The 27,242-nt window shown below is 42.5% G+C and overlaps 1 protein-coding gene and 1 long non-coding RNA gene across 5 annotated transcripts in view; one reads left to right on the top strand and one right to left on the bottom strand.

The window, feature by feature from the left end:
* The window catches only part of LOC103664915, a 30,332-nt gene extending 14,752 nt beyond the window's left edge, over nt 1-15,580 (bottom strand). For both annotated transcript variants that reach the window (XR_569166.2, XR_005838799.1), the window contains exons 1-2: nt 15,127-15,580; nt 5,083-5,460 (exon numbers count right to left, since the gene is read on the bottom strand). This is a non-coding gene — a long non-coding RNA (uncharacterized LOC103664915). The remainder of the gene's footprint in view (nt 1-5,082; nt 5,461-15,126) is intronic.
* NEDD9 (neural precursor cell expressed, developmentally down-regulated 9) overlaps nt 8,551-27,242 on the top strand; it is a 184,650-nt gene continuing 165,958 nt past the window's right edge. For 2 of the 3 annotated variants that reach the window (XM_040645047.1, XM_040645045.1), the window contains exon 1: nt 8,554-8,785. The gene's annotated coding sequence lies outside the window, so the exon portion shown is untranslated. Of the gene's footprint in view, nt 8,786-27,242 lie in introns of all 3 variants that reach the window. The other variant, XM_040645046.1, reaches the window with a different exon arrangement.

Raw genomic sequence — 27,242 nt, 5'->3', positions numbered from 1 at the left:
CTTAGTTGGGACACAATTCTGCCTCCTAAGACTTGAGGGTATTTCTGCTGGGGAATGGGGGCAGGGAAGAATGTAGAAAAAGATCATCCTTGAAAAGAGGCAGAGACCCAAAGTAGGGAGTGTCTTTATTTTGGCTTTTTTTATTTCTTTATTTGCATTTGGATGTGGTTGTGAATGCACTGCTTAGAGCTGTTGCAGATACTTGCAATCATGAGGGGACCAAACACTTGGGGACAAAACTGACACGAGACCTTTATCGATCTACTGAATTAACCAACCTTCACCTTCTTGCTTGGTGAGGCAACAAATAACTGTCGTTCAAACCTTTATAAGTTTTATGTTTGTGTTATTTGTAGCCAAAGTATTCAATATACACAACATACTATGTATATTTTTACCCGGTAGTTTATCACCAGTTCCGAACACAGCGGTAATGGCTCAAAATCAAGATTTTGGTTGACTGCATAAAGAATGTTCTGTATTTCAGAGTAAAAAAAAAATGAATGAATTCAATGAATTATTGCAGGGTGTAGAAAGTTGAGACAGCAACATGCCACTGGCATTCTACATAGAAAAAACCCTGGAGGCATGTAATATGACAGTACCCCTATACTCTGACACCGCGGAAAAGGCATTCATGCTAAGATCCTGTCTGTCAGATGGCCTTCTCCTCCCATGTAATTAATTGAAATTCGAAATCAAATTTTGTCCCTGGTCACTGTGGTCCAGACCAAAACCAGCCCAGATTATATTCTCAGTCAGGAGGTGGCTGTGTTTGAGATTTGTGCTGGCATCGCTGAGCTGTGACCACAGCACACATTTTTGTGGGAACTATCAGATGAAACATTCTTCCATTAAGAAGGGGGTGGGTGGTGGCGGCAGGGTTCAGCGTGCCCAAGAGAGCTTTTCTCCTTCTGAAACTTGTTTAGACTCATTCTTTCCAAGTTATTGAGAGCACTTTTCCCCTTTCAGAGCAAATGTAGCTGGAGAAACAAATGGGCACAAAATTTAGAAACATCAGAGTCCCTTTTCCAAGGCCTTATTTCATAAGGCCCTATGTGGTTTGCGGGAGCAATTTGAGGTCCTGGTTACTGATAAAGATGATATAATTTTAGAACTTTCAGAAGCCTGTGTGGCCTCTTTGTTAAAGATGAGCAATTAGAGTCTTCAAGCACTGAAAACAATTACTTAAACCTTTTCAAAATGAACATATTCAGTATTAATTCTGAGCACCGTTGTCTTCCTTTTGTTCATCCCTGGCTTACGCTTTCATTCAGCTAGATTATTCTCATTGTGGTTCCAAGATATGGTTCAACTACAGTGTATGATGCAGGGTGCATGGGCAGGGAAGACATTCTGGCTTAGCATTTGGAGACAAACCTCTTTGCACTTACTTGTTTGTGGCCCTATTCTGAGGCACGTGACCCTACAGGATTCCTTACATACAGATTGTGGTGACTCACCCTGTGACCCCAGCTGATGGAACCAGGAAGTGTCCATTGTTTTTGAAGACATCTACCCATAAGCTGGCTGGCAGCCAATGAGATAGCCCAGTGGGAACCCCCTAATTGGACAGGGATGTCCAGCGCCCCATCGTGACCAACAGACTCTTTCAGATCCTTTCTTGTAGGGAACTTGAAGGTGACACAAAGACAGAAATACAAGTGACAGAAGGGTCTAGAAACCAAGAGACCTATGGAGACGAGGCAGTGGGCAGAAACCATGATGAGTCAGTAGAAACTAGGAAACTAAGCAGTAGTGGCTTTATTGGTGCCATGGATGCTGCTGTTGAGAAATCAACAAAATCATGGCATCTATAGACTGAGAAGGAGGTTCCAGTGCCTGAAAAGCTTGGCCCTATGTGTATTCAAACTTCTTCAGTTCTTCCCTACATCCCTTTATCATAAATCTCCATTAGTTGAGACTCTGATTGCATCAGATTCTTGCACTCTGAGTTTAATAGATCCAATTATTTACCAGTGTTGTGGTCTTAGGTAAATCCCTCAACTTCCATGCACTTTACTTGTTTAATTTCTATATGCAATAGGTAGAATAATGGTCTCCAAACAGGTCTATGTCCTAATTCTAGGAACCTATAAATAGGTTACTTTATACAGCAAAAGGGATTTTGCAGATGTTTTTAAGTTAGTGACCTTGAGATGAGCTCTTATTTTATCCATGAGAATCTAATCTAATCACATGGGCCCTGAAAATCAGAGAGGATTTTCTTGGGTGCTATCCCCAGGTCTCAATTCCTCTATAAAGGACCACCAATTTCAAATCAGTCTTGATGTCTTTCATTTCTCTTCTACATCTCAGGTATATATGTTTGTATTCAAACATACCTAACGGTATCAGTGTGTTTCTACACATTTGTCATATGTACTTTCAGAGATACTTTTATTTGGTAAATAATAAATCCAACAAATATTTATGGAGGATACTTTGGGTAGTCATGAGGTCACCTAGATGAGGCATGTTAGTCTTCATTAGACCTGGTATGGTGCTTATGACAGTTTCAAGATCATGTTGGGAGAGCTCAAAATTTACTGAAGAAATAAAAGAACATTTTAGAGAACTTGTGGCCCAGACAAGACTTGCCTGTCTTCACAAATCCATCGGTCTCACCTAAAGTCTAAAAATCCTTAGAGTGCATTCACAGTCCACCCAATGTCAACAGGGGAGGGCTATTAACAGACACTAGAGTTATCAATACTGGTGAGAAGCACAGCAAATGCGACAGTGAGACTCCTTAGAAGGTACTTGTGAACCACTGAAACCTAAGAACTTGACTTTGGTGAGTTAAAAATGTAGAACATGCCGGCAATACCAGTTCTCACTTGAGCAAGAATTTGCTAGTTCTTATCACAGCCAAACATCTTCAGGGCTTTGAATGACCCTAAACTTCATTTGGCATTTGGACAGGACAATAGGTACTTTGATGACCTGATTAGAGAATAATGCAAGGCTGTTTCCCACTAGGTCACTTTGATCCATGGCTGAGTCAAATTCCCCAGACCTCTCTCCAGCCAAAATATACCCCCAGAAAAACGAAGGATGTAGAGTAGATTTTTAGAAGTAGTGAGCTCAGTACTTTTCATCATGTCTTTATTCATCAAATAGTTGTTGGATACTGTAACTGTATTCTCAAACGTTCATATACACAAGAATTACCCGGAAGGGTTCACTCCACAGGAAACTGATTCAGCAATTCAAGGGTGGGCCTTGGGGGAATCGATGTTTAACCAGTCTCATGGGTGATTCTAATGCAAGATCTCTATGGACCACTTTGTAAAATGTTTAGTCCCCAAAATGAATAAGCAACAGTTCTTGGCCATCAGGAGGGCAGTCAGTGGACGTGGTGCAGTAACCATGAAGGAGCTGAACCAGGGCTCAGTGGGGTCCCCTAAAGAAAGAATGTAGCGGTCTGAGCCAGAAGAGGTGATCAGTCATTTTAAATGCCGACAGAGGGAAAGACTTTGTATTGGCACCATCACCTGGGATCTCTGGGTGACATTAACAGGGATGACCTCCACGGAGGGCTGGGGGTGGGATCCAGGTGTCGGGATGGAAGGAATACAATGGGAAAGGAAGGAATGGAAGGTACGAATGGGAAGGCACAGGATGTAGACTCCTCCATCAGGAAAGTTGAGCCTAAAAGGAAGAGAGGAGGCAAAGCAAGAGGGTAGATAGAATGAAGGACTGAGGTTTAGGCTTTCATGAACAAGGCTTTTGCTTATATAACAGGAAGTTGTGGTGAGAATAAAGAAAGAATAAATTGGAGTTCCCTTTTAAATTTTATTATATTAGTGGAAAATAATTGTCCAAAATCTAGAGGGAAAATAACACAGTGCTGGGGTTTTAAGTACTCGGAATCAGAAAAAATATTTCTCAATTTTTGAAGTAGTCATCCTTCCATGTGTGGTTGTGCGTGGAGGCTGCTCTGACAGGTGAGAAGGAAGAAAATGTTCAAGGGAGAGGCATGATTTGACGTGAGTTTTGGCTCCATGATCATGAAGGCAAAGAGGAAAGTCCAGAAATTCACTTTATCAAATGACTAGTGGACCTTTGGTATTTGATCCGGGAATCTCCACTCAGACACCAACCAGCTGGACATAAAACCACGTTTTCGTATATTTAGAAAACAGAGGAGCCAAAGTCAGACAAACAGAGGAATCTGATCTCTTCAACCATCCAAGGCAGCAACGTTGTTTTATTTTTTATATTCTCATGAATAAGACGTTGTTTTCAAATTGCTATTTGCATGTGAAACCAGAATAGCAGTTTAGACAGTTCCCTCAGAAACCAAGCGTAATAGAATGGTTTCAGTCTCGTGTCCTGTGTGTGTGCACAGGCAGGCTCAAGGGTGAGATGGCACATGTGCCCAATTGCACACTGACAGTGGTTACATATATTTATGTAAATGCTTAGAAAACGACTCAGAAGAATTCATGCCAGACAGATAGCAAGACTTCACTGCAGGGAGAGCAGGGGTGGGAATTGAAATTAAGGCTAATGCTTAAAAGGCACTTCAGTTTTACCTACAACATTAGTTTTTTTACTATACAAATGTATTACTTTTAGATTTAAAACATTATCTTAAAAATTATGGAAAAATCAACACTAACAAGATGTTCCCAATTATTTTGGGGGGAAGCCAAAAATGGCTACCATCCAGAAGAGGGCTAGGTGGACAGGATACAAGTAATGGAGAGGTGAGTGCTTGGTGCCAGATGCCTAAATGCAATGAATGCTTCCAATAAATTGGAATCTTTTAAATTTGCCGTCAGTGCTCTCTTAAGAATAATCTAATCTTTCTTCCTTTGCCCTTTGAGGTGCCCACATTTCTTCAAACAGCTGTTCTGTGAACTAGAAGGATGGTTTCATCTTTGCAAATGCCGTTTACCTCCTAATAACAAACATCAAAAATGGTAGTTATGACTCTTATTATTAGTCAAGTGGCAATGCTAGTAGCTCTAATTCAAAGGCTTGGAGAATGTGCAGAGAATGAGGAACAGGAGGATGGCAGAGCCAAGTCTGCAGAGACCACCGGTCACTGGAAGAGCTCACATCAGCACTTACCGTCCACGTGGTGCCGGGTGAGGCCTGGGTGCAGAGCTCCTGGGGGGCGGGGAAAAGAATGGAAGGAACACTCGACAGATAGTCCACGCAAGATGCACAAGAAGATTCCTGAGCAGCAGAAGGGCCTCAGATGGGGGAGAATTTGCAAGGACACCAATCGGCCTTCCTTAACTTCCCCCAGCGAGGCTGGGAAGCTCTGGAGCAGGAAAGTAGACTGAGCTGCCACTCATAGCTGTGGTTGCACGGACACCCAGAAGAAGAACAAGGAAATCAACACGAGCGCGCTGCCGAAGGAGCGGATCATGAGGTTCTGGGACTGGGGACTGGGAACTTGGCTGCTGAACTGGGAGAACAGATGACGGGGAAGACAGAGCTGTCCTGTAATGAGAGAAAAAGAGAGTTGTAAGTGGAAAGAGAGCAGAAGAGGCAGGTGGTTAGGGTTCACTTTGCCGCACCTCCTCGCCTATAGTCTCCCTGGGGGGAGGAGCTCATGCTCCTTCATTTTTTATTTATCACAGCACTTGCTCAATAAATGCTTTTAATATCCGAGGGAGCCGATTCATGGGAATAGTTGCGTCACCAGAGTATCTGGAAGGCAGGCCCTGTGTCCTGGGGACTAACATACCGAACACGCCTGGGAAAGCTCCTGGAAGTTTGCAGGTATGCAACAGCTACTCAGTGGACAAATGAACTGGATCTTTCTGGGCTCCGATTTCTTCATCTAAAAATGAAAACCGCAGGACTGACTCCCATTCCCAAGAAGGGATGAGGCACACATTCTAATACCAGACAAGTTCGCTCTTAAAATTTGCCAAACCAACTCTCGGGCATATTCATTTAAATTCCTCAGTGGGCAGCGGATTCCCTATGGCTAATACTGTATTTGGTCATGGAGGGAAATGAGTCACACAAATGGAATCATAAATACACACACACACACACACACACACACACACAAACTTGGCCATAGATGTTTTTTTAACTTCTTATCTTCTCAAATGCTCCTCACTTCTGCCTCCCCTGCCCTTTAGACTCCACTCCATATAACAGTTGCTCCTTGGACCAAACACCCATGACAAATTCAAAACAGTTGCCTGGGTTTTGGCTACTGCTTAACAGGTAGTTAGAAAGCATTCCGTGGTGCTAACTGAGCCGGCGTGAAGAAGCTAGTTAAAGCAGTCAAGAAGATTGTTTAAATAAATATGAAAATGTAAACATGGTCTTCATTGGATAGAGTGATTAGAAATTAGTTGTTTGTTTGTTGTCAGAACTGTCTGGGCTTTGTCAAAATCCTGACATGTGGCATAACCTGCCACTAATCAAAAAAAGAAGAAAACAAACCAAAAATAGAAGAAGGAAAAGAAAACCTAAGTAGGAAAACAGACATAGAAAACCTTCGTCTTTCCAAGTGGGAAAAAAACATTTCACTTGTTTTTCTAGAACAAGTGTCATCTGTGTTTGGGCAAAGTCTGAGCTCCTCAATTGGCCTTGACAGACACGCTCTCTCTCTCCATTCTGAAGCCCTCAGGCTTGGGACATGCACGCAGCTCCAAGTGGGAAAGGAAGCCATGAGGATGTAGCCAAAAGAACAGAGTTAAAGATAATCAGGTTGACAAACCCGAGAGCCTTCTGCATATGAAGGCCAAGCTTAGGCTTCTTGTGTATCTCCAGGGTGTCACTGGCTTAGGGAGACAACTCAATAGCATTACCCTTCGGGGAGTTACGTACCACTCAAAGTTATTTTTCCTGAAACTGACATATTTAAATTTGGACTGCTTAAATATCTAATGGAGAAAATAACACACGATATGGGATCATGGGAAATGCATGAAGGGACATTTTGAAAAGATATGTACTGTTTAGGCTTCTGCTGCATTTGATTTATTATGGATAGGCTAGACTATAAAGTAAAACTTGGGAATAGGATAATTCTACCTCTAATCTGGAATAGTTTCTCATATATAGCGTGTACACGAGAGTATTTTTTTAAGGAAAAGAGAAAGAGAAAATAGATGATATTTTTACCATGAATATTGCTAATTATACCTATGGATGTAATACATGTATGAAGATTGCCATAGTTGTTCTGGTTATTGATTTATTCATATGTCCTAATTGCACAAGCCATTGAGCTGAGTGTTTGTTTCTTTGTGTAAATGTGGCATCTGCTTATGGGCCAAGTATTTCCTTAGTAGGATTCGGACCAGCTCGACATTTAAAAATAGATGACATGGATCTGAATTTCAGAGAAGTATTACAGGAAATTCAAGCAAAACAAAACAACAACAAAATAGAAGTCACAAGAATGCAGTATACAGCATGAACAGAGGACAAGGATGAAGGGAGGGCCAAGGACAGTGCTTTCCTTGTCTTACTGATAGAGCAAGCAAGAGCAAGACCACCCCACGCCACCTGATCACTGGGGAGTATCAATTCTTCAAACCATCTCCTTCTCTCCTCCACCCTCTCTGTCCCCCAGTCATTTCTAGGCACCAGTAAGGGACAAGAAGTAAAAAGAGAAGACAGAAAACAAAGGACTGAACTCATACTAATCAAATTTGCCACTAATGATAATAGCAAACACTCATATATTTGTGGCAGCAACCCCTTGAGTGTGCTTTACATACAACTCATTTAATTCCCGCAACAATCCCATGACTACTCCCATTTTACAGATGAGGAAGCTGAGTCACAGAAAGATCAAAAGCATTTAAAGGGCAACCACCAGGTGGTTAGCCTCAGACCATACCACTTGGCTGCTACTCAAAAGCACAGTGAGAAGACAAAGGATTTGAGGGGCGCCTGGGTGGCTCGGTCGTTAAGCGTCTGCTTTCGGCTCAGGGTGTGATCCCAGAGTCCTGGGATCGAGCCCCACATCGGGCTCCTCCACTGGGAGCCTGCTTCTTCCTCTCCCACTCCTCCTGCTTGTGTTCCCTCTCTTGCTGGCTGTCTCTCTCTCTGTCATATAAATAAATAAAATCTTTAAAAAGAAAAGAAGAAGAAGACAAAGGATTTGGGACTAAGTAACTTCCAAATTCCCGTCCACATGCTCAGTCTCTGCTTCTATACCACACTGAAGATAGGAATTCTCCATTTGGGTACCCAATACCTAGCAGGGTGCCTCTCGCAGTGCACAGACTCAATAAATACTGGTTAAATGAAAAGATGTTTCTCGTCAATTTATAGTGGAAATCTTTAGAATATTTTAAGGCCATAAAACCACAAAATCCTAATTTGGCTGGCCTTGCAATAGTCTAACGTTTGCCTCCATGCAGCCTAGAAAGGAACTTATGCCACTCCCCTACATTTTATCATGATAATAATTTAAAGATCACCTCTCTTTCTCAAAATAGCTAGCAGTCCAGAGTAAAGCTAGATTTCCCACCTGTCCCTAAACTACAAATTGCCCCCCGTGTATCAGAGAAAAAAAAATGTGGCACAGAGAGGAAATGAACCGAGACAACATCACTTACAGCAACCGGAAGGAAAAACACACGTACAGACGCCACTCACATTCTACGTGTGTGGTTGCCCAGTAGGGAAATGCCTGCAGCTGCCTTTAGAAGCAAGTCTGGTGGCTGCAGCAAGAGAGAAGCATAATCATGAGGCAGGACTGAACTGCCACTTCCCACCTGCCTGGTCAGAGAGGAGGCAAGAACACCGGGGGAGACCTGATGAACCAGCAACGGTGGTCCTGCCCTGGGTGAGTTCCCAGACACTCGCTGTGGCCTGAGGGGGCGGGGAGACTCACTCAGACTCTGACTTCCTGAGTTGGTGTCAGACATCTGTTAGTGTTCCCTACTGTTGAAACCCCTTCACTGGAGCCGAGAGGGACTCAACATGCCCCAAAGGAGGAAAGAGTGACTCCGGGTTTCTTTCAAGTTGACCTGCAGGCACTGGCTTTCATGCAACCTAAAAGCTATGTGATTCTAGTGTTTGAATCATCTTGGGTAGGTGCTTCCTGGTATAGAAGCCGGATGGCTCCTCCCCTCTTGCTGCCCTCCTCGGAGAGCATACCTGTGATAACCTTGTGCTAAATGATTTCAATGCTTCCTAAATATGGACTATCACTTACACTTGATGGTGGAGTTGAGTCATTTATAATGTCATTTTCAGGTCCTCTGGGAATGGCCCCTGAGGGGCAAAAAACCATGACTGAGAATGGGACTCACTGTGTCCAGCTCCGCAGAGACCTTGTCCTTAGCGTCATCTCTAGGGGGCTGGGAACAAATTGCACTGGGTTCTACTTGGTCACACTGGGCCACCCCAACAGCTTCATCCTTCCTTTTCTCAATATTTACTAAGTCACAAAACTCTTCCATTCATTGGGTTGCCTCCCTTCCACGAAGGATTTTTATCTTGCTTAAATTATTTCAAAATGAAGAACATATACAATTTGAAAGGGGGAGGCCATTCTGAAAGGGTTGTATGTTGTTCGAAGCTATGTGGACATTGGTGAGCATTTTTCCCCCCTGTGACAGTGATGAGAGCTGAAAGTGGGTACTCTAGTCCTCTTAAACCCTGCTTAAGGAGCCCCCCTCTGCCCTCAAAAGCTGGTTCCCACCCAGAAGTGGGCGTGAAGAGCAGTTCCCCATGACAGAACTCTGGGAACCAGCCAAGCAGTTTTCCTCCTTGTTTCGGTTTTCTTCCAAGTTTGGGAGGAAATTCCTCCCCATTTTCAAGGACATTCCTGTTTTAAGAATGGGGCAACGGGGAGCAGTGGAGAGGGAAGGATGTGAAATCAGTTTTGAGGGGGCGTTCCATTTCTCATTAATCAGTTAATTCACGTATTTAACACCTATCTAATGAGTATTCACTGTGTGGTAGCTACGTTTAAGTCAAAACTTACATAAGATGAAACAAAATTGATGTTGTCCTGCTTCCAAAAAGCTTACAGTCCGGGGGAGAAGCAGACATTAATTACTAATTACACAAATGTGATAAGGATCGGAACATATTGTGGGGGAAGCTGATCTCATCTGGGAGGCAGGGAGGTTTCTAGAAGGAAGGTGAGACTAGAACTGAAAACGGCGTAGGAGTTCACAAGGCTATGCTCCAGGCAGAGGGAACAGCGGAGACCATTTCCTGAGGTAGGAGACCACAGAATTATCTGGCAAAATCAAGGCCAGTGCAACAGGAGGGAAGTGGGGAGTGGCTCAAAAGGAGCCCAAAGGTTCAGTATAAAAGATGCTGCTGATTCTAAAAGCCGTGCAGAAATAGAGGTGCTGTGGTCCCATTTGCACTTCTCAGAAATCCCTTTCGATAGGTGTGGAGAATGGATGGGAGGGGGCCACACCTACAGGCAGGGAGACCAAGGGAGAAGGTGGAGGAAGTGAGCCAAGCAAGCATATCTGTGTGAGGACAGCCAAGAGTGGTGGCCGCGAAGAGAGGATTACACAGATTTAAAAGTCATCTAGAAAGGAAGATCGACAGCACTTGGTGGTGGACAGAAAAGGAAAGCGGGGGAGGGAGTCTGTCAAAGATGAGCCCCAGTTCCCTGGTTTGCACACCCAAGTGGATGTTGATGCTGCTTGTAGATCACAGAGACTGGTGAAACTGGTGGGGACCAGGCCCGGGGTTACTTCGGTTCTAGAATGGATTCAAAGGCAGATGTCAGCCGGGCAGTCAAAACTGACCAATATCTAGAGCTCCAAGAAGAGGTCTGGGGATCCTTGGCATAGAGTCAGTAATTGCCCCATGGGTACGGGTGATATACACCTGAGGGGAAGTATTGAAGGAGAAAGCAGGAGGGTGGCTTTGAGGAAGAAGTGCCTGGGTGGCTCCGTCTGTTGAGCATCTGGCTCTTGATTTTGGCTCAGGTCACGATCCCGGGGTCATGGGATGGAGCCCTCTGTAGGGCCCTCGCTCAGCATGGAGTCTACCCAAGATTCTCTCTCTCCTCTCCCACTGTTTGTGCTCTCTCTCTCTCTCAAATAAATAAGTACAATCTTAAAAAAAAAATTGAATCTCAAGGCATTCTAACATTTAAATAGAGGTAGAGGAGAAGGGTCCCTCCAAGACGAGGATGGCTCCTTGAAAAGTTAAATGCAAAATTACCCAACGCTTCCATTCCTAGTTACACACCCAAAGGAACTGAAAACAGGGACTCAAATAAATACATGTACACACACTTTCACAGCAGCACTCTTCACAATAGCCTAAGAGGGGAAATAGTTTCATGTCCCTCAGCAAATGAGCGGGGAGGCAAATTGTGGTATATCCGTATCATGGAATAGGATTCAGCCACCAAAAAAAAAAAAAAAAAAAAAAAAAAAAAAGAATGAAGTACTGATACCTGCTACAGCATGGATAAGTCTCAAAAACACCGTGCTAAAGTGGAAGAAGCCAGGTACAAAAAGTACACGATTCCATGTGTATGGAATATCCAGAATGGGTGAATCCGTAGAGACAGAATGCACGTTGGTGGCTCCTGGGGGCTGGGGGAGGGGAAAATGAGGAGCAAGGGCTTAATGCATCTGAGATTGCCTTTTGGGGTACAAAAATGTTTTGGATCTAGGTAGAGGTGGTGACTGCACAGTACTGTGAATATATTGAATGTTGCCGAACTGTCCTCTTTCAAATGTCTAACCGATGTTATGTGAATTTCACCTTGATAAGAGCAGGAAGATGTCACTGCGGGTATAGAACACAGGCTGTGTGTGACTTCGGGCAAATGAAGCAGCTCCCAGTGCCTCTTTCTCTGCATGTAAATGGGGGGAACTCACCCTCTTGGAATGCTCCGGTAAAGATTTAACAGGACAGGGTTTTTTTAAGTTTCTAGCAGAGGGAGGGTGTCGTAAAAGCAGTCAGTTTCCTACCTACATCCCTCCGGCCTCATCAGGAATGGATTAACTTTTTTTTTTTTTTTTTTTTTGGAGATAAGAGGCTGATTACTCCTTTAATTCATCTTTCTTACAAGCTGCTCACCTCTTGGGGACAACCCTTTATTTCCCTCCCAACTCTTTTTTTAATTCTTTATTTAAATTCAATTTAGTTAATATAGAGTGTAGTATTAGTTTCGGAGGTAAATTTTAGAGATTCCTCAGTTGCATAAAACACCCATTGGTCGTTCCATCAAGTGCCCTCTTTAATGCCCGTCACCCATTACCCCATCCCCCCGCCCACCTCCCCTCCAGCAACCCTCAGTTTGTTCCCTAGAACTAAGAGTCTCCTGTGGTTTGCCAGGACTAGACTAACTTCTAACAGCCTGAATTTTTATCTCATGACCTGAGAGCTTTCTCTAAGCCATGTAGGGCCACTGTAATTGCTAAAAGGTAAATGAAAATGCCCAGAAACTAACTCTCCAATGGGCCATAAATATCCCAGCTCGCCCAGGCCTGAGTGCAATAAGACAAGTCTTTTTTACCTTTGCCCCAAAATTTCCACATGAGCTCAAACTCAGTTGCCCACAGTGGTAGTTGGCATGATAACGTGCCTTTCCTGTGCCCTTCCCTTCTCACTACCCCTCCCCCATGCCCTGCTCCCCACCAAGGTGTCCTGGGATCATTTGTTAAACTACATGCATTTGACTCTGAGTCAGGGTCTGCTTCTGGTGAAATGGAAGCTGAGACAATCTGCTTCACAGCGCTGTGGACACTCGGGTCATGTCATCCTCTGTTCCCTCTCTAATCTTACACATCTGCATTTTGATATGTCTCATATCCATTCAGGGTCCTCCTCATCCCTTTTGAGATCCCGCTTAGAGAGAGGACCCAGTTACCACCACAGGGAGAGCTCTTCTATTTATTTTTTCTTAAGCTTTTGTTTTAAGTATCTCTACGTCCAATGTGGGACTCGAACTTACAACCCTGAGATCAAAAGTCGCATGTTCCACTGACTGAGCCAGTCAGGTGCCCCAGGAAGAGTGCCTTTAGACTTAACATGTCCTCTGCAAAACCATACCCCATCTTACTCCAAGCCCCCTCCATTTGCCTTCTGCTTATCTGTCTCCTTGCAACTCATTTGATCAAACCTTCCAAACGGTGAGGCACCATATGACAATTTTACATGGTACACAATATAGAGATATGGCCTAAAACCACGCTGAGACACTAGAGTTTGTCATAGAAAAGTTTCCATTTTCACTCCTTTGAGCCTCTGATTCTGGCCTGATCTTAATATTCTCTAACCACTGGGGCCATGTATCATTTTTAAAAAAAGAAAGTGGGCTTTAGGCTATGAGCCATTGGCAGGCAATGCTCTCAGGCCAAAATTTAACAGGATGGTTTTGTTTTCCCACATCTATTTTTCATGATTACCTTTTATTAACTTTAATGGCACTGGTTATTTATCTGTAGGAGTGGTATAAATTTTCTTTCACTATAAACATCTTTAAGTTAAAAAAAACAGTGGGTCGATTTAAAGAAAAAATCGTGTTACTAATTGTACTGGCAGCCCACCCGATATGCGGACACCGGAAGGTGGGACTTTGAGAGGAGGCTGATGGAGTCTCTCTAGAGCAGGACCTCAAAGTTACAGCTGTGTCTCATTCCACGCAGCACCTGTCCCGTGAGGGCTGCAGGGCCAGGAACGACGGGGATGTCCTAGGCAGGGGTGACCACACCACCTTTTGCTGCAGACTTTTTTTTTTTTTAGGGAGAGAGAGAGGGCACAGGTGCAAGTGGAAGAGTGGGGTCAGAGGGAAGGGGAGAGAGAGAATCTTAAGTAGGCTCCACACCCAGCACAGAGCCCATCGGGCGGGGCTTGCTTGATCTCAAGACCCTGAGATCAAGACCTGAACAGAAATGAAGAGTCAGTTGCTTACCCAACTGAGCCACCCAGGCGCCCCCTGCTGCAGGCTTTTTTGATCATTCAAATAACCATCAGTGTGCCCACAATGGCTCCCAAGTATCCAGGCGGGGATGGTAGACAACATGAAACCGACACATCGCAAGGCTCCATTACATACATGGTGGTTCTGCCCTGAGAAAGCATCCCGGGGGTTCAGAAGTCACTCAACAACGGCAAAGTGAGGTGTCAGTGCATTCACGTTCACATTCGCTTCAGATTGGAAGCATTGGTTAATGGAGGTCTATAACGCAATGAACTTTCTCTTTCGTTTTTATAAGCAACTGTTATTCCCTGAGCCCCTCCCTTCCTTTCCCAAGGAAGATGAGGATTAATAACCCAGGTAAATTTCACTTTAGAAAAATTTTAAAATATTGCGAAACATTTCCTACCACAAAGAAGTACATATGATGTAGACATACGTTCTAAATAATAATAGAAATAAAACAAATGCATGCTGACCTACCGCTCACCTTACCGATCCTTGAAGCCTGATTCATGCCCCTTACCAATTGTACCCGTTTCTACCCACGCCCCCCACAAAGGGAACTGCTGTCTTCAATTTTGAGTTAATCACATTCCCTTGCTTTTCTTTTTAGATCGGCCTCATATGTCTGTAGGTATCCATATATCATATGTGTATGTGCAATTTATGCATAAATGTATTTCTATAAAAAATAATTTATATGTGATTAATGTGTACTGCATATGCAGTTTATCTGTGCAGGTTTGGGAACTTGAAACAAATATAATCATACCATACTTAGTCTTCCATGACTGGCTCTTCGGCTCAACATTGTCTCTGACGGTTATCCATGTCGATGCAAATAGGCGTTGATGAGTTATTTTGATGACTTTACAGCCTACTTTTGTGTAAACATGACCATCTATCATTTCTATCCATTGACAGCGCTAGGTAATTGCCAAAGACGGAGGGTCAGAGTATAATTTCAGGAAGGCACAATGCTCCCCAAATTCCTCCTCTCTCGTGCACAAAATAGTACCAGCAGCGGTGTGAAGTTTTGCCGCATGTTAGGAACAGGTTTTTAGCTGGAGATAAGAGCTAAACCAAGTAGAGAACTGAGAGTCAGGAGGAAAAAGGGCCTTAAGTGGAGGGAAGAAAGAGAAAAAAAGGACTCTCAGAGATAAAAGCTACTCCCACACGAGAAGCGGGCACGATAAGGAAGGCTTTCCTTCTCCATACCCGCTTCTCCGACCGCAGAAACCCTTGGTGGAAGGCTCTATTTGAATACTCACTCTACAAATGCATCCTCCCCCAGGGCAGCAAACAGGCTCTGTGACTGCTAATCACTTTGCTAGATCCCGAAGAGAACCAAATCTCAAACCACGCTCCCCTAGAGGCTTCCCACTGCTGTATTTTTAGAATCGTCTTTCCCTTCGGGTATATGGGACCAGTTAGCGACCACACAGTCATCAAATGGTATAGTGTCCGTGAACCTTTTGTAACCTTTTGGCCAGTTTCCATGACGGAAATTCCCCACCCACATCTTCACTCATAGAGAGTGGAAATATTTAGAGGAAGTGATACTATTAATGGCTCCGCATCACCATGGGAAGTATTTTCCCCTAAAATCACAGTAGTAAGTTGGTACCTCCTACCACACCATCACAACCCGGCCCGAGCAAGTGCAATATTCTCACGGCACCTGTTTCTCTAGAGGGAAGATGCGCAGGTGCCTCGCATCACAAGAGAAATGAAACGTTGAGGAGGTAATGCTCTCTGGCCCTCCACCAGAGTGGAAAAGTTGAGGTCAAAGCCCTCCGGGGTTGTGTCACTGGTCTGGCTTTGGTGGCTGTGGGGTCTTGGTGGGTGAGAACGATTCTCAGTAAATAACATATAATGATTGATTCCCTGAGAGAATTAATGACTAAGGCAGACTGAACTAGTCAGGGTTCTTTAGAGAAACAGAACCAACAGCATGTGAGTATATATGTTTGTATACAGAGAGATTTAGTTTAAGAAATTGGCTTATGCATTTATGGAAGCTGGCAAGTTCAAAATCTGCAGAGCAGGCTGGCAGGCTGGAGACCTGGGGAAGCGCTGCTGTTGCAGCTGAGGGCAAAGTCGGTCTGTTGGCAGAATTCTCGCTCAGGGAAGATGGGTCTTTTTCTCTCAAGACTTTCAACTGATTAGACGAGGCTCACCCACATTATAGAGGGTTATCTGTTTTACTCAGAGTCAACTGATTTGAATGCTAATCTTACCTAACAAACAACTTCACAGCAACGTCTAAAATCATGTTTGGTCAAATATCTGGATCTCTTGGTCAAGCCAAGCTGACACATAAAATTAACTGTCATAGGTACCATATCTCATTTCAGAAAATAAGTTAGTTATTTACTCAACATTTGTTAGGGGACCCCTATGGGCTGGCACTGTGCTAGGTGTTGAGGATTCAACAGTGAGGCTGAGTAGACAACATCCCCATCTCTAAGGAATTCAAATGTAAGAGATGTCCAAGTAATTAAAGACACTTGTCGGTTTTATGTCCTTAAGAAACGCTGCAAATACAACGCAAGTCAATCAAATTTTCCTTTTAATTTTCCTTCATAATATGGTATTGGGATATAATGAGGTTGTGTCTTCGTGGACTTTATGGTTGACAAGAGACCTCAGATGTAAATTATACAATGACCTGAAACACATTTTGGCAATTATACCCAACACGTTATCCATTACACAGCTTTCAAAGGCACATCTAATTCAGTTATAAATGACAGTAAGGATTGACAAATTGCAAACCGTTGGATTTAAAATAAAATGGCCGAAGTACATTGTGCATAGTAATTTGATTTTTTCATAATTTCTTTATTTAATGGCAAGATGGATAAAAGAACCACTTCATCAGGGTGTTCTTTTTTAAAAATTTTTTATAAAAATTTTTTATTATATTATGTTAGTCACCATACAGTACATCCCTAGTTTTTGATGTAAAGTTCGATGATTCATTACTTGCGTATAACACCCAGTGCACCATGCAATACATGCCCTCCTTACTACCCATCGCCGGTCTATCCCATTCCCCCACCCCCTCCCCTCTGAAGCCCTCAGTTTGTTTCTCAGAGTCCATAGTCTCTCATGGTTCATTCCCCCTTCTGATTACCCCCCCTTTCTTCTTCCCTTTCTTCTCCTACCGATCTTCCTACTTATGTTCCATAGATGAGTGAAACCATATGATAATTGTCTTTCTCTGCTTGACTTATTTCGCTTAGCATTATCTCCTCCAGTCCCGTCCATGTTGCAGCAAATGTTGAGAAAATCAGGGTGTTCTGGTTTGAGAAGTAGTGATTCGGAAAGACAGGGCTGTTTGATGGTGTTTGTTTCTTTGGTTGCTTTACGTTATTTACTTCATTGGCCACTGTTTTCATTGTGGTTTTGGTGTCTTATTTGACGCAAGGGCAGGCATTAGAGATAAAGGCTTTAGTTCATACTGTTTAGAACTGAGAATCCATTTTTCTTTTTTTAAATGATGAGGTTATCCGTGCCAGCTTGCTAAGTGTGATATGTGGCCCTGGAATTTAAGGATCACGTGCATAACTTACTCTCTGAGAGAACATTAGTATTTTCCTAGGATATTCAAGTGTCACAAGCTAGGGGTAATAATTCAATCAAAGCTCCCGGTAAGGGCTGGAAAGAGCACAAGGATACATACTACAGATTGGTGTACTTCAGAGAGCGGAAGTTTACTAAAGAAAGCATCACCACCATGGGCCCCCACTCTCAAGAAGCTTACATGTGAGTTGAGGAGAAAATGTACGTTTGCAAAACAAAAATCACATTTGCAAAGCCACTAAATGGCCTCCTTGAGGCTCTGCTAAAGGGCCAAGCGTGAGCCCGACTCATGACTTGTGTGCTGGAAGGACCTTCCAAGACTTACCTGCGAGGCTCCTTCCCTCCCTCAGCTCTCAGGTCATGGGTCACCTCATCACGCTGCCTCCCTTCCCATGTTATATGACGTTATATAGAATAGCCACATCCCCGCCTCAAACACCCACTTACCACTTACGGACTTCTCCTAAGGAAAGCAAATTTGGATCTGCTCCAGTATTCGAATAACAAGCCTGATTGAAAAACAGAGTTCAAGTCAATATAGCCGAGCAAAGAATATTTTTGGCCTGAGCATTTTTTGGAGAAAATGTGGCCGGCTGCTTGCTTCAGCCACAGGAAAAGTCAGGAATGCTTTCACGATAATACCTTACCCTAAGCAGGTCTGCTGTTAACCCTCCCGGGTTCCTGCAGGGAAGGTTGAGCGGCAAAATGTGTCAATTTCGCAGTTAAACAAAGTGTTGCACAGAGAAAAGAGCTTTTAAGTAAAGGAGTTAATGCCCCCCAGCAGCAATATTGGTCTGGTCCATGTCGTATTTTCTCTCTGCTGAATAATTTATTTCTTAATAGCAGAGAAGAGCTACCTGACCCCACACTCTCTATTTGACTTCAACCTAGCATGTGTTTCTTTCTTCTGCAGTGATTCGAAATGCAGTTGTGCAGGTTATTGAAAATGTGAATACAGTCCGAATGTCCATCAGAAGGATCGTTTTTATAATTTGGGAATCCACACTTCGGAATACCATGCTACTGTTAAAAAAGAATAAAGGTGCTCTTTACACAAAGATATAAAAAAAAAATGTGAACTAAATCCAAAGCAGCCAATACAATAGAAGATAGAACATTTTTTTAAATGATTTTTTATTATATTATGTTAGTCACCATACAGTACATCCCCGGTTTCCGATGTAAGGCTCGATGATTCATTAGTTGTGTATAACACCCAGTGCACCATGCAATACGTGCCCTCCTTACTACCCATCACCAGTCTGTCCCATTCCCCACCCCCCTTCCCCTGAGGCCCTCAGTTTGTTTCTCATAGTCCATAGTCTCTCATGTTTCATTCCCCCTTCTGATTACCCCCCTTTCTTTATCCCTTTGAAGATAGAGCATTAAGCCCATTTTTAATAAAATGATGATTAGTATCTATCTCCTTGTAAAAAAAATAAAAATAAAAAGCAAAAGGAATGACCAGAGTTCAGGAAATGGGCAGATCCAAGACGGATGGATAACCAGGGAATATTTAGGAGGGCAACTATGGAGCCAATAGGCTGGGTCTGAGTCCACCGCTACCCACTTCCTGCTGTGTGGTCTTGAGCCGGTTACCACTCTTTCTGTTCCTCGGTTTTCTCTTCTACAGAAGGGAGCTAAGAGCAGTAATACCTCACTCAGTGGCCTTTATGACTCAGTACATGGTTCTGACTGTTCTATGAGTTAATATATGCAAAACGCTTAGAGTCGTATGTGACACATTAAAAGCTCAGTACATACAAGCCATGAGGAAGAAGAGGAGGACAGAGAAGAAGATTTTTTAAAAGAGAAGGGGCCTCAAGAATGAACAGGGTTTGACAAGAAAAGAATTCACGAAGAGAAGAGCATGAAAAAACAAAACCCAAAGCCTTCGAGGATGAATGAAATAATCCAATTAAATTCATCTCAGCCTCTGTAAAGAAGGTCAAAATGATATTTCATTACCTCGGTGATAAACGTGAGCTCATAGGTATAAGTATGAAGATGAAATAGAAGGAGAAATCCTTTGTCGTCATGTAGACCAACACACCTATCACTCACCAGTCAACAAGTGTTTATGGAGTCCCTGCCGTGTGCTGGGCAACAAGGGAAAAGAGCATCAACAGCGCCCTGCCAGAAAAGTCACTAAACTATTGCGATGATTTCTTTCATTGTATGTTGATTTGTAGTCGTGTGTTACAGTAGTTACCTCGGTGTGACTCGAACAAATAGAAAAAAAAAATGACCTCTTGAGAGACATAGACAACTCAATTTTCTGTGCTTATGAGGAATCACAGGAATACATATCGTTGATAAATTAAATTATGTGTATTTTATCTGTAAGTTAAAGAAATCTTCATTGTTTTGCCTTTTAAGTTTAAAACCTTTCTCCCTCTGTTTGAATTCCTAGTTATACTCCAACCCTAGCTCTCCTCCTCAACTTGCGAGGGGCCCCTTGGACCCAGAGGGGAGGGGAGAAGCAGCTTCCAGGAGATACGCTATAAGTTCTATGCAGCCTGTTGGTCAATGAGCTGGGCGACATTGGCAAACACCTTATCACCCCCACCCAGTAAATGAAATGCAAGTGAGTCCCTGAAACACTGAGGCTTTTGCTTACTACCCCTGACCACACTGAAGAGGCCTTGTGACAACCAAGACCCAGTCTTGCAAATCTCTGAGGGTTCAGACAGGGAGGCCAGACATTTCAGAGCTCTGTAGGATTTATTTGCAAGGGGTGCTGTGTGGAAGGTGCCAAAACAGCTAGTAGCTAAATTTAAGAAATCACAGTAATTAATTGGTCCAAAGGGGTATCATTCACTCTTCGAATCGCGTTGCCAAGAATTGAGCTGGGGAGTTTGGTCTCCAGGGAAGAGTTAAACATCAGACAGGAACCATTACAAAAATTTCCACTGAAAAATAAGTTCCTTGTAAGAGAAGCTGACAGACTTGCTAATTGCAGCTTACTCTGAACCTAATGACAGTCTGTGTGCAGCATTTGTGAAGAAAGCACAGAGCGCTTGAATGATGGGGAGCAGAGCGGGGGCGGGGTGGGGGTGGGGGACTCCAAGCAGATGAATTTGAATCTAACAGGCATGACGAGTCCCTTAGAATAATGATCCATTTTAGAGTGAATGCATTGGGAAGTGACTCAAATTTGCTTTCTCCACGATTCTTACCAACAGCAAAGATTGATAAAACACATTTGTGCTGCTGTGTTTTCCAGAAGTTCCACCATATAATAACTGTAGCAGGCACAGCATACTATGCTGCCTAAATTTCAAACATTTCCTTGATGTCGGATGATCACAATAGAAAGGAATGTTATTTTTATCCAGCCATTGGTAAGATTTTTGTTTTCCTTAATCCCAGAAACTAAATCACTGGCTACTTCAGAGACTCTGACCTAAGTCTTAATTGATGCCCATCACCTTTTTAGACCATTTTCCAGACCAACTCAAGAGGAAGGATTCAGCTGTTGCAATAGGGAAGTTAATATTTCGACTGGTCATAGAAGTGAATTTATTGCAATGCTTGTTCCATTTGCAATTTAGCTTTATAAGGTTCTCCTCTTGAGGTAACCCTCCCTTCTGAATGGTCAATACAGTGAAAACTAGGTTTTTATTTTACATTTGATTTTTTTTCTTCAATCGTGGTGATAGCTAACATTCTTGGAACAAAATATTCACAGCTCACATTTAGGTACTGACTTACAATTCAGTCAGCACGTTGACCCACATCATCTTATCCAGTACCCACAGGGTCCTGGGAGCATTATTATATCCCCCACTCTACAGATAACGAAACTGAGGAGATCAAGGTAGAATAGATGAGGTTACTTATGTAAAATTGGGCAACTGAGCAAAAGACCCAGCTAGGACCGAATCCGAGTCATTGACTTAAAGGAGTTATGACCATGCAACTCCCAATGGACCCTGACAGTGCACACACCTTTGGTGTAAGGACGTTGATTTTTCTTAGATAAAAATGGGTTCTATCGCAAGATCGGAGGCTTTTGTTTTAATCTCTACCTCTCGTACATTGCTTTTATCATGCTGCCCACTGAAGGCCAAGATTTCCCATGAGAAAATCTACAATACAGGTGAAGTGACCCTTCAGCTTCTCTTCTTAAGTCTCATTTCCTTCTTTTGGCACTCGTTCTGACAAGTCCTCTTTCCAACTATCTGATATCCGTGGACTCCTTCCAATTCGACTTCATCAAAATGTGCTCGTAAGGAAGGATTTGGTCTCATTGATTCAGATTTCGGCATCGCTAAGCCACTATTGATCTGCCATTTACATTTTAAGTCCTATTTCTTACTATGAAATAAGTTTGTCTCTCTAGTAAAATGCACTTTGGGGGGCAGATGGCGAGATGAGGTTTTATATCAAGGACATCTTCCTTTACCGTCCAGATTGTGCCATGTGGAGGTACTGTGCTTTCGCCAACTCAGCTCTAAGTAGGACATCGTGTTCCACTAATTAAGGCAACACAGCAACTTGTGATACATTTGCTCTGACATATAACAAACGGGCATTTGGCAGGAAGGGCTGTTTTTCTTGAAAGCAGTGTAAGAATAAGTCTGTGAGATGCTAGGGTCATTTAGTTTCCTCAGTGGAAGGAAACTGGATGTCTCTACATTAATTGGAAGGCTTGAAAGGTAGGAAAGGGGTGAGGGTGATTGAGAAATAATTTTAGCAAGTAGGATATGAAGTATTCTGTTGTAAAACTGGTGCAACTACTCTGGAAAACAGTATGGAAGTTCCTCAAAAAGTTAAAAATAGAGCCATCCTATGACCCAGCAATTGCACTACAAGGTATTTATCCGAAGGATACAAATAGTGGTTTGAAAGGGCACCTGCACCCCAGTGTTCATAGCAGCAATGTCCACAATAGCCAAACTATGGAAAGAGCCCAGATGTCCGTCAACAGATGAATGGATAAAGAAAATATGGTATATATAATGGAATATTACTCATCCATCAAAAAGATTGAAATTTTGCCATTTTTAATGACTTGGATGGAACTAAAGGGTATTATGCTAAGCGAAATAAGTCAGTCAGAGAAAGACAAATATCAGATGATTTCATTCATACGTGGAATGTAAGAAAACAGATGAACATAGAAGAAAGGAAGGAAAAATATAATAGCATGAAATCAGAGAGGGAGACAAACCATTAGAGACTCTTAACTATAGGAAACAAATGGCGGGCTGCTGGAGGGGATGGGGTAACTGGGTGATGGACATTAAGGAGGGCACTTGATGGAAAGAGCACTGGGTGTTACATGCAACTGAGGAATAACTAAATTCTATCTCTGAAACTAATAATACACTGTACGTTAACTAAATTGAATTTTTTAAAAAGATGGTTCTACAAAAACAAACAAACAAAAAAACGTATTCTGTTGCAAGACAATGTGTTCCCATCTGGGAGACGGGTGGTAGAAAATAGGGTTACCATAATGAAAGGGGCTCAACCAAAACTGCCAGGCTCCTCTTCTATTTCTGCCTCAGTTCTCCTAAACACCCAGCCAGCTCTGCTGATTTTATCACCATCACCACAGTGTCCAGTCCCTCTAAGCTGGGCCCAAGGAGACAGAAGAGGCAAGGAAAGAGAAGAATCGTAGAAACTCCATTTGGCTAAAAGAAAGGTCTTGTGATAGATATTATTGTTAAAAAAAAAAAAAGTCATTGAGCTGCATACCATTTCCCTCCATTTCTCTCCTTATGCATGTTTCACCTTCTTGGAGACATTCTACTTACCTATCATTGGCCTATAGAAAATGTATGGTAGATATCCTGGTTAGCAGGTGGAAGGGACAGAAGACTGGTGCATAACAATACAATTAGAGTTTCACTGAGCACTTAGTATATTCTGAGCAAACACACCTCCTTTGCCTCACGATCACACAAAGAAGGGGGTATTATAAGTTTAGAGCCTGCACAGGGTTCTAGCCTACCTGGGTTCAAGTCTTAGTGGTGCTGCGCACCTGCTGTGTGACCTTAAGATAGTTACCTCTCATGGAGTAACCTCTCCATGAAGACACTTCCTCACCTTTAAAACTGAGATGATAATAATGCCACACATCTGTGCCATGGGCCCCCAAGCCCACTCCCAGTTTGATGACTCACCAGGGGAACTCAGAGGACTCAGCATATAGTCATACCCACAACTATGATCTATTATGCCCAATGGAATCAGATTGAAATCAGCAAAGGGAAAAGCACATGGGGCAAAGTCCAGAGGAAACCAGACACAAGCTACCAAGAATCCTCTCCCAGTGGAGTCACACAGGGTATGCTTAATTCCTACAACGAGTTATGACAGGTGTGAAGTGGTGTCTACCAGAGGAGCTCATCAGAAACTCAGGGCTAAGGTTTTGATTGAGGGCTGGTCACTTAGGCACCCTCTGTCTGCCACATACCAAAATTTCAAACTCCTAGAAGGGGAGCGGGTATTAGCATAACCCACACTGTTTATACAAACAGTTAGATACAGTGGGTAACTCTTAACAGGGAATGGTGGAAACCCTCCTGAAATCCCAGTTCCCGATGCCAGCCAAGGGCCAATCTTGCAAGCAGAGCTTTCTAAGGCCTCAGCCCTGCTGTATTAACTCGTTACTGCACATCAACTCATTGGATTATTGTGAATTTAGATGAAGTAATATATATCTATTGCTTACAACAGTGTCTTATACTTGAGAAGCAGTAAAAATTTTGTTTAGCTGTCACTATTAAATGGGGAAAATTGCTAAGGTTTACAATGACTACAAACCCAAGATTGTCCCACCCGGAATCTGAATTCACATCTACCTGACTAAAAAACATCCATGCATTTATTCACTTCATTCTAGCATAAGCAAAATAGTATCCTTCAAACCCCAGCTAAGAATGGAAGTGGTGGGTTCCTCCCCTCTCAGGCTCACAGAAGTGGGAGCCTTGAAATGTAGCCGACTGTTTTGAAGACACAACTTTGTCAAGCTACATACAAAATCACACTATGATGCAGAATCTTCCTTGGCTAAACATACTCCTAGAGTCTAGTACTTTAATGTCCCAAATGAGCATAGTTGGACTTACTACATTCTTTCCCTCCTACTCAATTAGGCATGCTTTGTTGATGTCCCTCATTTTTTTTTTTCGGGATATGTATCCATAACACTCTAAGAACGTTCCTTTATGAGATCTAGATGGTGAATTTTCACATGATAATTGAAGTCATCCAATTGTAAATCATTTTTAGGCTTACACAACCTCTGACAAAGAAATTTCTCCTGTGTGTCCCCTCCCAGTGCTAACCCATTAATCACGACTTTACATGACAGAATTCCCTCTACTTCATCTTTTACCAGGTTTGTGTCTTTGGTTCTGTCAGTGGGATGACTACCCCACAGCTGGCTGTGAATGCCATGTAGACAACTGTGGCACAAGATAATTCAGCTGAACCAGAGAAGTCTCTGCATTGAGAAGGAGTCCTTCAATTGAGAGGGATCATTTAGTCAAAAAAAAAAAAAAAAGAAGGATTCGGAAATTGGACAGAGCTAACAGAATCCTTTGAATTTTGCCTCAGTAGTTAGATCCCATGAGAGAAATTTCATAAGAAAAAAATTTTAAGTTAAAAAAATGCACTATCAATGGAGATTGCCATATCATCATAGAGTATGATGAAACAAAAAGTCTTGACTCAATGGTTTTTTTCAGCAGTAGCATAGTTAGTTGTTACCCATCTGTCTTGTCCAATAAATGAAGCTTTTGTAAACTTCTTAGTCATTTCTGTCCTCTATAAAGCTTTGCATAGAATTTACATCTGGTGAATAGTCAATAAAGGTCTGTTCCTTTCACATTCAGTTCCTGATGTATTGCCATTTAATAAGAGATTCACCTTTGACTTGGTGGTTTATGACATATCCAAGTGTGTAGGTGTGTATTTCCTGGATAACGAGAGTCAACCCAGTGCCAGATTTTGACACCTATGCAATCTCTCTCCCTCCAGTGAGAAAAGCAAGCAAGAAAAAGAAACTAAAATGAAAGACTGGGGTTGTTCAATATCATAATTTGAAGAATAAATTGTGGGATCTGGAAAAAGTAAGAAGAGAAGCTCCTAGAATATGGAGGTCAAAGCATTCATTGTGGCTCTGGTTGCTAGCAGCTGGACCCAGGGCTGCTACCGTAGGACTTAAGACATGCAGAAGAGAAGTGAGAGGTAGAACTCACAAAACAGGGCGAGAGATGAAATGGAAGACTGCTAGCATAACACCATGCATTAAGACTTCATTTCTCCTCTTTTACAATCTCCCAACTATTCCTCAAATATCTGTGCCTTCGCCATTGCCTAGACTAATTTCTCCTTTCTACCCATGTACCGGACTTAGCTCACATACTCTTTCTTTCTTGACATCTTCTCTTGAATGTTCCAGGCCCTGGTGCTTTCTCCCTCCTCCAAATGTATAGCTTCCCTTATTAATTATTAATTATTATTATTATCAATTCCCTTATTAATGTTAAATATTGCTTCTTAGGGTTATATTTATATTCTTTAGGGTTATACACACATATATGTACATATTATACATATATAATTAGATCATATGTAATTATCAATGGAGATTATCTATATTTATATATAAAATTTTTGTATACTTCTAAGCTCCTTTTTTAACAGCAACAAAAGATTCTTTAGTGAAAGCTCTTCATGTAATTGACATTATGAATCTTTGATTATAACATTTAATTATCACATATGAAACAAAGCACCTCATTTCTGCACCTCGTTTCATTAATTGTTTGAAATGATTTAAATCTACATGATGGGTTTTCTTTTCTTTTTTTTTTTAGATTTGGAAATTTTTTTAAATTGAAGTATGGTTGACACACAATGTTCCTCTAAGTTTCCTCACCAAAACTGATGGGTCTTTTGTTGTCTTACCAGCAGCAAACATTTCTTAACCATCTACTGTGAATAGGGTAAAAAGAGGGTGCCATCTAGGATTTGGTCAGACTTTAACCACGGTCCCCTCTCCTCTGATTCCTACCCCAACAGTACTGCTGTCTAAGCACAAAAGTTTCCTGTAGCAAAACCCCAAACCAAACTTGCTAAAAGCAGTTTTCTTATTTCTATATCAAGCAGCTTAATTCTGGAGGCCAGTTTCCACCCTTTCATTGAATAAGGCTTGAGGACCCCAGAAGAAAATGGCAGTAAGAAAAAGTGCCTCATGTGCAAACATAGAGAAGCTTACACATAGGTAGGATTTGGCCTGTCTTGGACTTTGAGTGCGCAAACGTGCTGTGTGCCCTTTCTGTCCTGCCACGGCGTTCTCCTCTTGTGAAGATCTGTCAGCTTCTCGCAAAAGGTCCATGCAGGCGAGGGGTGGTACCCTTCCCTGGCTACTTGTGAGGGTTACTTCCTTTTCTCCTCTTCCCTGGACTCTTTAAATTATTAGCAGACTCTTGATCATGTTCTCCTTTGGTTATTTTGCTGATCTCTGGTGTACTTTGTAGTTTAACCCTTTCTCACCTGTCATGCCCTCTTCACCCTGAGTGAAGGGTTTCTTTTGCTTGATGTCTCTTGAATTTATCCATACTTGCCTGTGGGGTGGCACTCGAGACAGAGACTTCTTCCAACAGCAGGTCCCTGGAATCACAGAATTTGGAGCTGGAAAGGACGATTGTCACCCCGCTGTGTGACACACTGGCAACTGAAGCCCGCAGAATTCTTGCATACGATGGATAGTTCCATTATGAATTCCACACCAACCACTGCTGATAGAAGAGCATCCTCCTTTTGTCATGCTACAGGC

This window comes from Ursus maritimus, unplaced genomic scaffold (genome assembly GCF_017311325.1).
Source record: "Ursus maritimus isolate PB19 unplaced genomic scaffold, ASM1731132v1 scaffold_30, whole genome shotgun sequence".
NCBI classification, from domain to species: domain Eukaryota; kingdom Metazoa; phylum Chordata; class Mammalia; order Carnivora; family Ursidae; genus Ursus; species Ursus maritimus.
The sequence above is the reverse complement of the archived record's forward strand: the minus strand, read 5'-3'. Positions and strand labels throughout refer to the sequence as shown.